The 14,737-nt window shown below is 47.5% G+C and overlaps 1 protein-coding gene across 6 annotated transcripts in view; it reads left to right on the top strand.

The window, feature by feature from the left end:
• The window catches only part of KDM6B (lysine demethylase 6B), a 145,707-nt gene that overhangs the window by 92,538 nt on the left and 38,432 nt on the right, over window positions 1-14,737 (top strand). For 3 of the 6 annotated variants that reach the window (XM_075859258.1, XM_075859253.1, XM_075859254.1), the window contains exon 2: window positions 5,654-7,180. The gene's annotated coding sequence lies outside the window, so the exon portion shown is untranslated. The remainder of the gene's footprint in view (window positions 1-5,653; window positions 7,181-14,737) is intronic. The other 3 variants (XM_075859257.1, XM_075859256.1, XM_075859255.1) reach the window with 2 other exon arrangements.

The raw sequence follows: 14,737 nt of genomic DNA, 5'->3' as shown, positions 1-14,737 counted from the left end.
CGTTAATGATAAACATCCCCTCACACCTGTCTTGTGCCCGCAGGGATGCAGTTACATCATGGTGGTGGGCAGGTTGCGGGGTGTTGCATCACGGGCAGTGTGTATGTGTATTGTGTAGTAGCGGGGTTAGGCGGTGTTGAGTCATGTGTAGGTTACAGGCGTGTCTCTTGCTGGTAATTGTAGTAAATGTTGTTAGATGGGACTCTGGGGCAGACGTGACCGTTGACGTTGGCTTGTGTATTATTTCTCTACTGATAACCAATGCCCTGGGGTCTTATACGCAATGTCTGGAGATAAGACCTCGCACAGCAGCTGTACAGTGTGATTCAGAAAAAAAATATCTCATTTATATGTTGCATTTAGTCGGGTAAAACCAAAATGACAAGAAGTCCTTCGTGAAATCGCAAATACCAATGTAGTGTCCATTATGGCCTAAAAGTAAAAAAAAACTAGGAGTCCTAGGACAAGAGACCTGCCATATACCCGTATCCAGTATGCAGCTTCCATATATCTTGCTATGACAATTCCCAGTCCAATAAAGCAGATGGTACAAATCAGTGGGATTGCAAGATCAGAGCAGGAAGGCTCAAGGAGTCAACTACCGTCTATTTATCCGGGTCCGGAGGGCTACGAAGCAGAAAAATCGTGGCGCTAAAAACGTGACAAGACCAACAGACTAAAGCCGGCCACACGCTAGAGATTTTGATGGGCGATTTAGACCATTTTACGACGGTCTGTGCCTTTTTGTGACTGAAGGCCGAGTCCTGTGGAAAAGTTAATGCGCCATGTTGTATTTTTCCGGTCTTTGTCGAGTGATATTGCGCCAAACGACAGATCTGTATCCCATCAATAGGAGCCCAGTCCAGGCCGCAGATCAAGGCAGAGGTTGGTCGCCAATTTGTCGTCTTAACCTGTTGAGAAAACAACTTTTCGAAGACCTAATGTATGACTAAAAATTCGCAGGATTAGCCATGGAGGGGGGGATTGTAATACGGTAAGAGAGGCTGTGTATATAGCGCTGCCAGGAATGCTACTGTTGTATACGCCAAAGGTGTCCATAGCCAAAAGTGTCTCCGATCCTAAAATGGTCCAGCCAGGTGAACGGGTCCTTTTGATCCATTTGGTCAGGGTTGCCACCAGGCAGGTATTCTGCTTGCCTGCCCAGTATTTTTATGGTCCGGCCGGTGCCAGTATATATATTTTTCACTTGCCAATGCCATAGTTTCGGGTGTCGGGCCTTTTCTTACTACTAGGAGGAGGCCGGCCTGGAGGCGGAGCAAGGGCTAGACTTTATACTCCTCCCAATCTCGTCCCCTGCTTTAGCGGGACATCCGTTAACCGCTCCTTCCAAACTGGTGGTGGAGCAGTGAATTGCAGCCGGCGATCGATGCGCGCGATGTACGTACCGGTCTGTTAGCTGAGCCACCTCCTGACTGGCTGCCTGCTCCGAGAATGTTGGGCTTATGTGGATGGGACACGGTCCCTCTCTGGCGGCGGTAGTCTTGTGTACGGTCAACAGCAGAGGTGCCTGCAGAGGGCGTGCATCTGGTCTGAATAAATGGGTAGTCTGGTCTGGGATCGTCTGTATAAACGGGGAGTCTGGTCTGAGGTCTGTAACATAAAGTATTTTATATTTGTTTGTTTTATAACTGGAGGTCTGCTATAAAGGGGGCACGGACAACTGATGACCACAGGATAGGTCATCGGTGTATGATTGGTGGGGGTCCGAGACCCGGATCCCGCACCGATCAGCTGCTCCAGCTGCCTCCAGGCACCGGATGTCAACCCCGGAGCAGATGTAGGGTCATGGAATAGTGGCCAAGCTGCAGTACTGCAGCTCCGCTCCCATTCAAGTGACTAGGATCAGATCTGCAGCAAGGCCGCTATGCAGTATACGGGAGCCATCTGCTTCCGGCTCCGAACTCTGCATACACTGGATAACATCCGGCGCCTGGAGGCAGCTGATCGGTGAGAGGTCCGCGTGTCGGACCCCCACGATCATATACTGATGCCCTATCCTGTGGATATGTCTTCAGTTGTCCGTGCCCAGACAACCCCTTTAAGAGTGAAATCGCGCCTCGTGTTAAGTCGCGTCCCAGCCTTTTTCCTGACCGGTATTTTTTTTTTCCGTGAAGGAGATTCTACATTCAGTGCATACGCCAAACATAAGGCTTTAATGTAATGTGAACGGAGCCTAATACATGGGTCTTTTGAGTGTCTTTCGCCTCTTCCTATAACTATCACTGTACTGGGGTTTTGTAAAAAATTGCTGTAAAAAGGCAAAACTAAAGGGGGTTTATCATGTAAAAAACAAAGTCATTGTATAATGAAACGTTTTGCAACTTCCTATTATACTTTGTTTCAAATCCTCCCCTTTTCCAAATCTTTACTTGCTGTCAGTGAACGAAAGCATTCTGGTTAGGGTTTATTCACGTGCGGGGAATCTGTGCCATACATCTGAATCAGGCGGTTTCTGCGGCACGGACATGGATTTCGGTAAGCCCTATTCAGGTAAATGGGACAGTCACAGAAATTTCTGCAACGGATCTGCTGAATGTGAATAGACCCTTTAAAAAAAAAAAAAAACTATCTGGAGCGTGGCTGTCAATCTCTCTGTTGGACGCTCTGTTAGAGGCCTCCGTCACCGATCCGGCCAAATGCCGAACAAAATAGCGCAGCATGCCCAATGCAACCCATTAAATTCGATTTTGTTCCGTCGTTTACTGTTCCTTCTCACTGACAGCAAGCAGAGGTCTGGAAAATGTTCTGGAATAGAAAGTCGAAGAAGCCGGAAACTTCTTTAAAGTGTAATTATCATTTCCCACAAGTTCAGACTGGGGGTCGGGATAAAGGGGCTCTCTGCAGTTCACGGCGATTTTTAATAATACGGGAAGGTGTCCGTGGTCAATAGAAATGAATGGGTCCGTAATTACGGACGAAATCTACGCTCGTGTGCATAGGTCCGAAGTGTCCGTGGAAAAAAATGACAAATGTTGGCAACTATGCATATGTCAGTGCCTCAAGATGGCTGCCTGCATTATTACCTCTGTGATTTCTAAAGAGGTTTTAATATGGGGCTAAAGTTCAAAATGGCTGCCTGCCTTCTGTTGCTAGGGCAAAATATGGCTACCATCATTCATATGATGTTACCGGTACTCCAACATGGGCTGTAATATTGCCTTCTCTGTTGAGGTTAATTGTTTACTTCAGAGACCCGAAGATGGAGGCCTCCTAATTCTGAGGTAAATTTTAAAAAGCACAATGCAAAGCGCAAAAGTAGGAGGAGTCGCCCAGAGCAACCAATCCGGTTGCAGGCTTCATCTTCCAGTCAGCCTCAGCAACAAGAGAGCTGTAACCTGATTGGTCAAAATGGGCAACACCACTTTTTTTTTTTAATGTAAATTTATTTTATTTTCTTAATTCCCCCTCCCCATTTTGAGGAATGTTCCAGTTGATGGTTATTGATTTAAACTACAAAATGGCTGCCTCAGTTGTGCTGAAATCTGGTCCTACCTTCCAGGTTAAATGAAAAAAATGTAGGAGTTTCCCATAGCAACCAATCAGGAAGCAGGTTTAATCTCCCAGTCAGCCTCAGCAACATATGAGCTGTAATCTGATTGGTTGATATGGGTAACCCCCGCTGTTATGTTAACTGGTTTATGAACCCCTGTGGACAATGTTGGAACATTCTAGTTGTGTAGGTTAGGAGTTTAACCTACAAAATGGCTGACACCACTGTATTTCGTAAATCATAGTCCCATATATTCTAGGGGTCCGGTAAAGCCAGCCATTGGTTTGAGGATACTGTGGCGTATACAACTGGCGTTGCGCATTCGCAATGACAGTTTTGAGGGAAAAAAAAAATCCTCGCGGGCGATTTACGGTCCGCTTACTTTCCTGTGGTAAAAATCACTCCGATCATAACATTACATTTTCGCCTATAGTTATTGATGGAATATTTTCATTTTGCAATGTAAAAATCTAACTTTTAAAAAAAAAAAAATTTTTTTCAACTTTACGCCATTTCAGAGTCGCCGTCGGGATTTTAATCTGGGATTTATGCCATGGGTGTCCTTTGCCAGCCTGTCGCATGTGAACACTGGGCGCGCATCCCGTAGTAGACAGACGACACCCACAGGTGTTCTTATATTCGATGTCGGTCGCGCTCCCTTCCCGCCTCTCATGTTACCAGCTGCCTCAACGCTGGCCGGGTAACCAAAAAAAACGCGTCCACAGGTGTCCAGGAATGGCCCGCATAGAAAGTTTGGCGAAACTATGGCGAAATGTTTGTAAAATGGCTGACCGGCTACTTTTGACCTTCATAGGGGAATTTTGTATTTTTGCCGGGGAAACTTTTTCCCCACACTGTATATTGTTTTGTTAACATTCGTCAAAAATCATTAAAAAAATAAATACTAGTAATTTCCGGATGGAAATGTTAAGACGTTAAACGGCAATGTGTCATGTATTGAAGCGCTAACGATCTAGCGTGGAAATCTACGTAAATAGCCGCACATGTTGTTAAATTCACAACCTCTAGCTGATAAGAAGGCGAATAATAAAGATTTAGCGCCAATATCGCGCTCTTTTTTTTTTTTTTTTTATTATTCATTATTGGAAAAAAATATATATAAAAATTAGGCTAGATTTACTCTATTTTACACGTCCGTGGTGCCCGTGCGGGTCCCGTTTTCACGGATCCCCATAGACTTGAGCCTATAGAGGGATCCGGGTGGAACCTGCATCAATCGGACGTCTAGGGGATATGCCCTGAATGTCTGAGACGATACCCCTTTAAGGCCCGTTTATGCAGGCAGATCGGCCAAATGAGCGTTCGTACGAGTACTCGTTCCCATTCCTTGCCCGTGTAAACATGGCAGCGATCCGCTATACTCCCGGCAGTTCGTCTCCATACCCATGAAGAGTGCACCATGTAAATGGCGCAATTACATGATTTTTTTTTTTCTTAAAGAAAAGCCAAACCTGTACCTGCGCTTTTCGCCAAATTCAATATTCGGAAAGCACATAGGGGGGGGAATTTATCAACGGCTATAGGCCAGTATTCTAGCGCACGCCATATTTGTGAAATCGTTTACGACTTTTTGCCAATTTAGGCCACCACCGACACTTTAAAAAAAAACTCGGAGGGATGGGGCCACCCGCGGCGCGACACGTTTACTATAATTTACGCCAGATACTGGCGTAAAATCCAAAATTTATGTCAATTATATCGTATAATTCCCTTTCTGCTGCACAGACAGCCAGACATGCGCCTCTAAATAACTTAGGCACATCCCCCCCCCCCTAGTACTCCCCTAGTTGAGGGGATATAAAATGTTGAACCGTCTCCTTGACAGAACGTAGCGCAATGTGATGTTTTTGACATCGCACCCTGCAAGTCGCCATCTAGCCCTGACTGAACGATCACAGATCTACTATATTGTCCCACCAGAGGGAGGTCCGCCTTCTATAGTCTGCCAAAAACCAAGATGCTGTAAAACATTTTTATTTATTTTTTTTTTTGTTTTTTTTTGTACCAAAAAGGAGCGAAATTTTTAAAAAATTAATCAAAAATCCACTTCTTGACGGTTAGAGGTTTGTGAATTTTTTTGATTTGCGGGGTGTTCCCTTATAATGTAGTATTGCTCAACAGGTTCTTTTCCAGGAAGGGGCAACGAGTGCCATAAACCGCATCTCAACCCAGCCTTGAGGAAAAGATCCGATCTGCAGGTCTCTTCCGGGGACTTGGCAGCACCCATGACCCTCAACTGAGCTGAGAACTTTATATTACTAGTCCCTGCGCATGCCCCTGCTCTGTCCTCGCCGCCGGCTATCTCACGCAGCTTACACAAACACCAGCGGGTGCATTCAACGGGTCTAAAGTAACACTAATTTGGTTTTTAAGCTAATAATCGCACCACACAGTAGGTAATGTTTGCCGAATTCAAAAAGGGATGCTGAGGTTTTAGAGGGGGGAGGGGTGTAAATAGGGGGGCGGTAAAGGGGTTTTACGGGATGGGAATTGGTGGCAAATTTTGGTTTAAGCTGCCTATGGACGCTAGAAAATCTGCTGGGCCGCGGGCAACTTTTTGTTCCGCCGAAAAACCCTCAAAAACATGTCCGACTGAGTTCGCCACTTGTGTGGGTTGTTCGTCCAGCATAACAAATGGTGGTCGTCGCCAATCAAAAAAAAATTCGACATGACTGAACTGTTTTTAGGTTTTGGACCATGGGGGTGATGGTTACAGCAGACTTTGGTGCCTGTGGGCAGCTTTAGAAACTCTTGGGGGCCGAAATGGACTCCTTTTGGACTGTGTAAATAAAGTTTGTTGAAAAGAATATAGCGGGCCCAATATATCCAGTTATCTCGGGGGTGGGGGGGTCGTAGTGACCTTGTTCCCTATAGAAACCAGAATCCAATTTCGGAGAACTTAAGGTTCCGAAAATCCAAGCCGAGCTCCTGGTTGCTATGAGGAACAAGGCCTATTTTCCTGATTCCCACCGTGGTCTCTTCAACAAACTTTATGTAAACCGTCCCAGAGAACGCCTTGTTTTTTAACTGGCAAAATTCTGCCGTTTCATGGGAACGGTGATTATTATTTTATCTATATGGGGTAGTGAAGAAAAAAATTTCAACAAAGTGGACAAATTCTGTTTGTCTCTTTCCGTCTTTTTTGTTTTTTTAGCCTGAGTCCTTGATATGAGAGTAGCCATTCATTCCGCGTTAAAACGTTGGTGGCAGAATTTGTCCACCTTGTTGAAAATGTTAAAATGTTCTGCTTTTGTCTCGTTTCTAGCAGGAGAAAGTCTTTGAAGCTATGACATGGGTATCTTATTTACACTGGCCCTTGTGGCTTTCCGTTGTCGTGGAACTACTAGTCACCGCATTCACTGACAGCTGGAAGCCGCAAGATCTCGGCCCGTGTCGTACACTATATTGTTTTTTTTACATTGTGTTTTTTGGATTTTTGCTGGTTTTTTTTATTTCTTGGTTCTTTTTTCTGTCTTTTTTTTTACCACTGACCCCCACGCACGGTGACGATCAATTATGCCTTTGGTTCTCACACGCACGCACTGCGCTGACGGCCTTTCCTCTACTAATCCTGTTTGGTTTGCTTTTAGGGCCCATCGTTTACTCTACTTTGATATCAAAATTTGACTCTTCGGCTTCGATGACACGGTGAGTTTGATGCGTTCCCATTGGATCCTGTGGTTTTTTTTTTGTGTGATGAGATGTATTACAAAAACGTATTAAAACGCCCCTGCCAGTTCTGGCTGCCATCTTATGTCTGGAAACCAGGGACTGCCAGTGTTCCTAGCTGTGCATCATTACAATCCATCAATCAATCCTTCCCATTGAATGTTGAGCTTGTGGTGATCCAGTGTGGTCACCCAGCAGTTGTGGTTGCTGTTGCTAAGCAACAGTACAATGTCTCTGTATGTGGGAGTGCACAGCTGATGGGGTAAGGCTGTGCCCAATATCTCCTCTGTATATGCAAATATAGCCAAACCAGTTTCTCATATTCAGGTGTGACTTTAGTGAACGCCTGTATCCGCCCGCCACCATATCACACTTACCGGCATCCAGGAAGCGGAGCATTTGGTGCATTATTCAGACTGTAGAGCTGATTTATGTGGGAATCCTGGGGTCATCAGTGATTTTCTTCCACCCTTACGCGTTTCGAGTGAATCTACAATACAATTTCTTATATATGGAGCAAAACAATATCCAATCGTCCGCAGTTCAGCTTTGAGGAACTCCACTATTGGGCTAGATTTACTCTATTTTACACGTCCGTGGTGCCCGTGCGGGTCCCGTTTTCACGGATCCCCATAGACTTGAGCCTATAGAGGGATCCGTGAAAACTGAAGATAAAAGGAAATGTTCTATTTTTCAACGGACCCTTCACACAGTCCGTTGAATCAACGGCCGTGTGACCGGCCCCATTGAAAAACCTGCATCTGTGTGACGGTCGCTGCGACGGCCATCGCACTGACGCATTTAACGCTTGTGTGAATAAAGCCTTAGATACATCAATATAGGATGTATCTAAATGAAAAGCGATGATTTCAGACTATTGGATGCTGCTAACAAGTTGTTGATCATGTGTTTCTCCAGGCCGGCAGGCTTTATAAGGTTATGTTCACACGCAAACTCAAAAACGTCTGAAAATACGGCGCTGATTTCAGAGAAAACCGCCTCTGATTTTCAGGCCTTTTTGAAGCTGAAAATGAAGCTTATTTTAAGGCTGTGTTCACACTGTTTTTTTTGCAGGAGGAAAATTCCTCCTGCAAAAACTGCTCCAGACGGTTTTTGCACATTGGTTTGACAAAAACTTGTCAAAACACTCGTCGAGGCGTTTTTTTCCTCTTTCTGACTGATTGAAATGGGGTTTTGGAGGCGGAAACCGCCTCAAGATGGGTCATGACGCTTCTTTTTACCGCGACGCGTTTTTTTTTACTCGCGGTAAAAAAAACTCTTCCAACTCCCATTGAAATCAATAGGAGGCATTTTCGAGCGGTTTTTGAGGAGTTTTGCGGCGCGGGTTCCGCGTCCAAAAACTAGTAAAAAAAAAACTGTGTGAACAGGGCCTAATTTGGAGCTTCTTTTGAGGCGTTTTTTTCATAGTGTTCAATGGAAAATCCGCTCCAAAAAACGCCTCAAGAAGTGACATGCTACTACTTTTTACGGAGCGTCTTTTTACGCTCCGTTTTTTTAAAACAGATGCGTAAAAAGACGCCCCGTATGAACTAAATGCTGTTTTTCCCATTGATTTCAATGGGCAGATGTTTGTAGGCGTTCAGCTTCCGTTTTTTTCAGGCGTTTTTCGAGGTGTAAACGCCCCGAAATATGCCTGAAAACACTGCGTGTGAACATACCAGCACTGTGGTAGATTTCCACACGGTTAGTGCTTACGCAACAAAAAAATTGCTTCAGCCTCCTGGCGGATTCCCATTTACCTGTGTGATTCCAGGCTCTCTTCCAGCACGCTGGTAAGTTTCTTTTCAGGGCACGCTTCGCTGGGGCAGACCCCTTTAAATTATTTCACCTGCAAGATGTTCTAGTAGTGATGGGCCGTTGGATGCAGTAGTCCCTACTGAAGGGCCTGACCAAGTGGCAGCTGGGTGCCGGAATCCATTTAGCTTTATATGACCCTTAAAGGGGTTGTCGAATTTAGAAAATCCATTTCCATACACCCTATTAGTGAATTCTGAGGTAATAGAGAGGGGTCCCCTGTTCAGGATCCTCCTCTCTTGTCCAGTGTGGAGAGCGGTTACATATAGTGTCTCTCTGGAGGACCGGTCCTGTAAAACACAGACCACACATGACATGAATGGGCACACTGTAATACTGAATTTCTCCTGTGGAGGCGATGCAGGGAAATTGTACTCTTAGGCCCCATGCACACGACCGTAAAAAAAATCTCCGTAATTGGGGACCGGGTGTGTTGGATTCCAGCATGCCTGATCCTTTGTTCCTGGGGGAGAAAAGTAGCTACCAGAGGAGTCTGGCAGTGACCTATTACCCTCTCCCCATTAAGGGGCGAGCTGAGTGGGCATGTCTATAGGTGGAGTTGGGAGGAATAATGGTCTCAAGTGTATGGCCACATTTACCCTCTGATTGGCAGTTTGGGAGGGTGTTGGTACCAGCTATTTCAGCTTTATTTGGGCATCTATTAATATAAAGCGGTCAGTCCTCGAGATTTCGTTCCCTTTAAAGTGGTTCTCTGCTTTGGTGAATGCGTACTTGTTAGAATGATCCATTGACAATCAAAACGATCAGTGATCAGCTGTAATATCTCAGGACACCTTGCAGTAAGTGTTCAACTTCCCTGCAGCGCCACCGCAAGGGGAAATTAGGAATTACTGATTTTTTTTTTTTATATTGATATCCATGCGTTGCCTGCGTAATACAGGACAGGTCCTCCAGGATGAGACGCTCTTATTTAACCGCTCTCAATTCTGGCCAAGAGATGAGGATCCTGAACAGAGGACCCCCCTCTATCTTAGAATTCCCTAATAGGGTGTATGGAAATGAATTTCTAAACTGGACAATCCCTTTAAGGACCATCGGAAGTCTGGAACGCTATTTATGGGGCATTTGTAGTGAAAGTGATCCTACAAATTTGAAGTTTTAGATCTGTGTGTGATTGGTCGGTTCCGCTCTGACGTTTATGAACCCTGTATACAAATGGTTAATCCACCCGTTCCGGTTGTGAGGTACTGAGGTTACGTCACACGTATGTGAGACAGTTCTCGGAGACTTGTGAACGTTTTAATGTAAAGGAGAAGTGTTTTTCGTAATGGTGGTTTCTAAGAAAGTAGAAGTTCTCCGCGGTTATGGGAAAAGGTGGTGATGCTCTGCGGCAGAGCGACTGATGCTCTGCAGGTTTCTTGGAAAAGACGTTAAAAAAAAGTTCTGATAATCGCAGCTGATCACCGTAGGATTGCTGAGAATTGTGGCCTGGGTTTTGTACAGACCGCTTTTTAGTATGAAATATACTGTATGTTAACCCTTTATCTACATTCTGGTGTTCTCGTGTGTCTATTATAGAAGAAAAACAAAAAACTCTCCTCTTAGTCATGGCTTTCCGATATTTTTAAGTTCGCGGAGGTTCTGGGACTATTTATAGTCACCGCTATTTTTCTATTCGAGCCAGGTTTTATTTTAGGAATAGTGATCGTTGGTAATGGGTTAAAGTTGTGATGTCGTTTAGAGGGTGGATGATGGTGACCCCCTTAAACGCCCCCCTCTGAGGGGGAAACAGACTGTCTCCCCCCATACAGTGTGAGTGTGATATACAGTCACCTCATCCGTCTCCCTCTGTACGGGAGCCGTCTGCCCCCGCCGTGTCATTAACTGATATGTTCATCACCTCATAACACGTGGGTGAGATACACCCCGGAGCCCCAACTCCTGCCTGTCTCTCTATTACTACCACCCCAACTCCTGCCTGTCTCTTACTATCACCCCAACTCCTGCCTGTCTCTTACTATCACCCCAACTCCTGCCTGTCTCTTACTATCACCCCAACTCCTGCCTGTCTCTTACTATCACCCCAACTCCTGCCTGTCTCTTACTATCACCCCAACTCCTGCCTGTCTCTTACTACCACCCCAACTCCTGCCTGTCTCTCTCTTACTACCACCCCAACTCCTGCCTGTCTCTTACTACCGCCCCAACTCCTGCCTGTCTCTCTCTTACTACCACCCCAACTCCTGCCTGTCTCTTACTATCACCACAACTCCTGCCTGTCTCTCTTACTACCACCCAAACTCCTGCCTCTCTCTTACTACCGCCCCAACTCCTGCCTGTCTCTCTCTTACTACCACCCCAACTCCTGCCTGTCTCTCTCTTACTACCACCCCAACTCCTGCCTGTCTCTATTACTACCACCCCAACTCCTGCCTCTCTCTTACTACCGCCCCAACTCCTGCCTGTCTCTCTTACTACCACCCCAACTCTGGCCTGTCTCTTACTAGCACCCCAACTCCTGCCTGTCTCTCTTACTACCACCCCAACTCTGGCCTGTCTCTTACTACCACCCCAACTCTGGCCTGTCTCTCTCTTACTACCACCCCAACTCCTGCCTGTCTCTCTCTTACTACCACCCCAACTCCTGCCTGTCTCTATTACTACCACCCCAACTCCTGCCTCTCTCTTACTACCACCCCAACTCTGGCCTGTCTCTTACTATCACCCCAACTCCTGCCTGTCTCTCTTACTACCGCCCCAACTCCTGCCTGTCTCTCTTACTACCACCCCAACTCCTGCCTGTCTCTCTTACTATCACCCCAACTCCTGCCTGTCTCTCTTACTATCACCCCAACTCCTGCCTCTCTCTTACTATCACCCCAACTCCTGCCTCTCTCTTACTACCGCCCCAACTCCTGCCTGTCTCTCTTACTACCGCCCCAACTCCTGCCTGTCTCTCTCTTACTACCACCCCAACTCCTGCCTGTCTCTTACTATCACCACAACTCCTGCCTGTCTCTCTTACTACCACCCAAACTCCTGCCTCTCTCTTACTACCGCCCCAACTCCTGCCTGTCTCTCTCTTACTACCACCCCAACTCCTGCCTGTCTCTCTCTTACTACCACCCCAACTCCTGCCTGTCTCTATTACTACCACCCCAACTCCTGCCTCTCTCTTACTACCACCCCAACTCCTGCCTGTCTCTCTCTTACTACCACCCCAACTCCTGCCTGTCTCTATTACTACCACCCCAACTCCTGCCTCTCTATTACTACCACCCCAACTCCTGCCTCTCTCTTACTACCACCCCAACTCTGGCCTGTCTCTTACTAGCACCCCAACTCCTGCCTGTCTCTCTTACTACCACCCCAACTCTGGCCTGTCTCTTACTACCACCCCAACTCTGGCCTGTCTCTTACTATCACCCCAACTCCTGCCTGTCTCTCTTACTACCGCCCCAACTCCTGCCTGTCTCTCTTACTACCACCCCAACTCCGGCCTGTCTCTCTTACTACCACCCCAACTCTGGCCTGTCTCTTACTATCACCCCAACTCCTGCCTGTCTCTCTTACTACCGCCCCAACTCCTGCCTGTCTCTCTTACTACCACCCCAACTCCTGCCTGTCTCTCTTACTATCACCCCAACTCCTGCCTGTCTCTCTTACTATCACCCCAACTCCTGCCTCTCTCTTACTACCGCCCCAACTCCTGCCTGTCTCTCTTACTACCACCCCAACTCCTGCCTGTCTCTCTTACTATCACCCCAACTCCTGCCTCTCTCTTACTACCACCCCAACTCCTGCCTGTCTCTCTTACTACCACCCAAACTCCTGCCTGTCTCTATTACTACCGCCCCAACTCCTGCCTGTCTCTCTCTTACTACCACCCCAACTCCTGCCTGTCTCTCTTACTACCACCCCAACTCTGGCCTGTCTCTTACTAGCACCCCAACTCCTGCCTGTCTCTCTTACTACCACCCCAACTCTGGCCTGTCTCTTACTATCACCCCAACTCCTGCCTGTCTCTCTTACTACCGCCCCAACTCCTGCCTGTCTCTCTTACTATCACCCCAACTCCTGCCTGTCTCTCTTACTATCACCCCAACTCCTGCCTCTCTCTTACTACCGCCCCAACTCCTGCCTGTCTCTCTTACTACCACCCCAACTCCTGCCTGTCTCTCTTACTATCACCCCAACTCCTGCCTCTCTCTTACTACCACCCCAACTCCTGCCTGTCTCTCTTACTACCACCCCAACTCCTGCCTGTCTCTCTTACTACCACCCCAACTCTGGCCTGTCTCTTACTAGCACCCCAACTCCTGCCTGTCTCTCTTACTACCACCCCAACTCTGGCCTGTCTCTTACTATCACCCCAACTCCTGCCTGTCTCTCTTACTACCGCCCCAACTCCTGCCTGTCTCTCTTACTACCACCCCAACTCCTGCCTGTCTCTCTTACTATCACCCCAACTCCTGCCTGTCTCTCTTACTATCACCCCAACTCCTGCCTGTCTCTCTTACTACCGCCCCAACTCCTGCCTGTCTCTCTTACTATCACCCCAACTCCTGCCTGTCTCTCTTACTACCGCCCCAACTCCTGCCTCTCTCTTACTACCGCCCCAACTCCTGCCTCTCTCTTACTACCGCCCCAACTCCTGCCTGTCTCTCTTACTACCACCCCAACTCCTGCCTGTCTCTCTTACTACCACCCCAACTCCTGCCTGTCTCTTACTACCGCCCCAACTCCTGCCTGTCTCTCTCTTACTACCACCCCAACTCCTGCCTGTCTCTCTTACTACCACCCCAACTCTGGCCTGTCTCTTACTACCACCCCAACTCCTTCCTGTCTCTCTTACTACCACCCCAACTCTGGCCTGTCTCTCTTTCTACCACCCCAACTCCTGCCTGTCTCTCTTACTACCACCCCAACTCCTGCCTGTCTCTTACTACCACCCCAACTCCTGCCTGTCTCTTACTACCACCCCAACTCCTGCCTGTCTCTCTTACTACCACCCCAACTCCTGCCTGTCTCTCTCTTACTACCATCCCAACTCCTGCCTGTCTCTCTCTTACTACCATCCCAACTCCTGCCTGTCTCTCTCTTACTACCATCCCAACTCCTGCCTGTCTCTCTCTTACTACCATCCCAACTCCTGCCTGTCTCTCTTACTACCACCCCAACTCCTGCCTGTCTCTCTCTTACTACCACCCCAACTCCTGCCTGTCTCTCTCTTACTACCACCCCAACTCCGGCCTGTCTTTTGTCTTTGCCTGTCAGTCTTTGTCTACCCCCCCTCTCCAAGTCCTGGCTCCCCAAATTCGACGTGTCCCTCACCCCCTGCCTGTTTTATCCCTCCACCCCCCTATAGTCTGTTTCTTTTCTCTGTTAGAAACTTCTGACGCTTTCTCCTCCCACATATGTCTCTTAAAGCTCTCCTCCTCCTCCTCCTCCTCCTCCTCCATTCTTTCTTCTCTCTTCTCCTCGTACTCCTTTGTGTGCTTCTCTCCCCCTCGTCTCTTCCTCTGTTTCTATGATGTCACTTCCTTCCCTCCTCTCCTGAGTCTTCTGTTGTCACTGCATTCATGGAGGCGACATCCTTCCCGTGTCACAAGCCCCAGCGTCATAGTCATTCGCTCAGACACCTGCCCACACTGGTGCCAGGGTAGCCTGATGCCTCCTGTGCCCCTGTGGATCCCGGCACTTGCACCGTCTTGTCCCTGTAGACCACAATCTAACCTCAGTGCTTACAGTCCTCTGTAT

This window comes from Rhinoderma darwinii, chromosome 3 (genome assembly GCF_050947455.1).
Source record: "Rhinoderma darwinii isolate aRhiDar2 chromosome 3, aRhiDar2.hap1, whole genome shotgun sequence".
Classification (NCBI taxonomy): Eukaryota; Metazoa; Chordata; class Amphibia; order Anura; family Rhinodermatidae; genus Rhinoderma; species Rhinoderma darwinii.
This window is presented reverse-complemented; position numbering and strand designations above follow the sequence as displayed.